Genomic DNA, 2409 nt, shown 5'->3' on the forward strand with positions numbered 1-2409 from the left:
ATGTAAATATGTGCATATATATTTGTGTATGTATATCTGTGTACTATGCATGTACCTCTGTGTATGTTTACATATATAGGTCCATTGTTTGTGGTTATACATCTATGTGTACATATGTGCACATTTGTGCAAAGGTATAACGTACATTGTGCACATGTGTATATCTATGTATATACATTGTGTGTATACATTTGTGTGTGTGTATTGTATACATGTGTATCCACATTTTCTGATGAGCCACCATCGTAACCCATGACATTATTTTCTGTCTTGGTGAGCACAATCTAGAATATGACATCTTCGAGGTCCACAGTGAGATTTCCACGTGGGAGCCTCTCCAGTCTTAGACATTCCACGCTCTGCTCTAACCCCTAGCTAAGGCCGCCACAGATCCTTCAGGCTTTTCCTTCCTAAGTATAGATGCAGTCAAGGTCCCCACGGCACTTGTTTATCATGTCACCCACAAGTCCAGCGGGCATGTAGGGTGTACGTTCACTTTCCCCTCACTAGGTAAATCCTGCTTTTGTTTTATGCAGGTGTCTTGTTGGTTGCCCTGAACCAGCCTGACTTTCCCATCAGCCTTTGCTGGCTGCCTATTTCCCATCCTCCCCTGCAGCCAGGGTTGGCTATGTAACTGACTAGTTTTGATTAGAGAGGTGTAAGAAGTTGTCCCTGAGGCAGGGCCTCTTGAACCTTGTTCTGTGCTGGAAAAAAAAAAAAAAAAAAAGACTGTTTCAGGAAGTGCTTCCCACCTTCTCACCTCCTTCCCTTCTGCTCTCTGCCTTTGAACTCAGCTGCGACCTGGAGCTGTCCTAGCTACTTGTGACCATAACATCCCAGGCACTACAGCAAAGAATCACGTGCTGTGGAGAGCGCAGCTGAGAGGTGGGAAAAGCTTTGCTCTACGATGCTGGCCCTGAACTTCTACCTCCCACAGCGTTGTCTAACTGCTTAAGCTGCTGTCGAAAGCATTGCTAAGTGATAGGCCCTGAGAAATTTCCAGACACTGTGGAAATTGTAATGCACCTGGGACTAAATACAGCAGGGTTCAAAGCCCAAGTAGCAATGTCTAAAGAGCCCTGAGAGCCAGGACGCCTAAGTGTCTCAACTATCGAAAATCTCCCAAAACAGATGCCTGCGGGTAAGGCTGTCCTTCAGAAAGACGGCTCTCCCTGGCTTCCTGTAGTCAGTTGTGTGTCCTACAACATCCTCTGAGCACCTACGCTAATCAGTTCGTTCACTGGACATTTTATGAGCACCCTGCAGGCATCTCACTGCTTGCTGGCCACACTGCTCAGCAGAGGGCGTTGTTCCCACTGGCCAGATGAAGAAACGGAGGCTCACAGACATGGTACTGGCCTTCATAGGGCTGCCCAACCTCATGTCGGGGAGCCAGAGTCCACCCGCGGAGTGAGTGTCAGCAGCAGGGGCTCTCACTGTGGGACAGGGAGTGGCACAGGAGTCCGCAGCTTGTAGAGTCTCTGAGAAAGGACAAGACTGCTTCCCACCGCGGCTGAGAAATGTGTTCTTCATTTCCACCCCACTTTATCAGATACAGAAACTGGATTATCTGCCCTGCTACTGGCTCAAGGTCATTATCAGCTCATAACCTCTGCTTTCAACTTCTCAGTCCTAATGGAGTTACACACCATCAGAGCCGGGACCGACCTGGCATACCCACATAGCCTTAGAGTCCTTATCTTTTCTAGGTCTTTAGCAAGGAGACTTAGGAAATCAGACACGGCCCCCCCACATCCTGTTAGGAGAGCAGGGATGCCTACCAAGTGGGGTGGGCACTCTTCTGTCCTGCTCTGCAAAGAGAAACTGAGGCTGGAGAAGAAACACATTGGAGGTCACGCAGCTTCATTGTAGGACGGGGCTCAGGGAGTCAGCCTCCCTGCGTGTCTGTGAGCCCAGAAACATGTCCTTCCCACTGACCTGCTGGGCTATTGTAGCTCTGGACTGGACATCTCATCTGCGGACTGTCTCATCTGTGGTGTACTGTCGCAGGGTCTTGCAGCCACAGGGATTACATGGATAATGTTCTCAAACTTGCAAGCCTTGGTTAAACAGAGGTGCTGTGGGCTCAGGCAAGGAAAAGACAGTCGAGTTCAAGTGCAAGCCTGGTGTAGGCAGATGATGGGAGAGGATTCCTGCTTCTCTGGACCTTGAAACAGCCCCCGCTGCAGAAGCACCAAGCGTCCACCTAGTTTAAAAAGGAGGAACCTGCATTCTGGGTCAGGTAGAAAGTTCCCGGGGCTGGTGGGTAAACCCTTGTCCTTTCTATGACTCAGTTTTCCCATGAGCACTTTGCTCCTGCTTTCAGTCATCTCCAACTGAGCTCAGATAACAAGATTGCTTCCCAAGCATCATGGGATACAAGACCAGGCCTACGAAAAAAATATTAGC

This window comes from Microtus ochrogaster, unplaced genomic scaffold, assembly GCF_000317375.1.
Source record: "Microtus ochrogaster isolate Prairie Vole_2 unplaced genomic scaffold, MicOch1.0 UNK5, whole genome shotgun sequence".
In the NCBI taxonomy this organism is placed as follows: Eukaryota; Metazoa; Chordata; class Mammalia; order Rodentia; family Cricetidae; genus Microtus; species Microtus ochrogaster.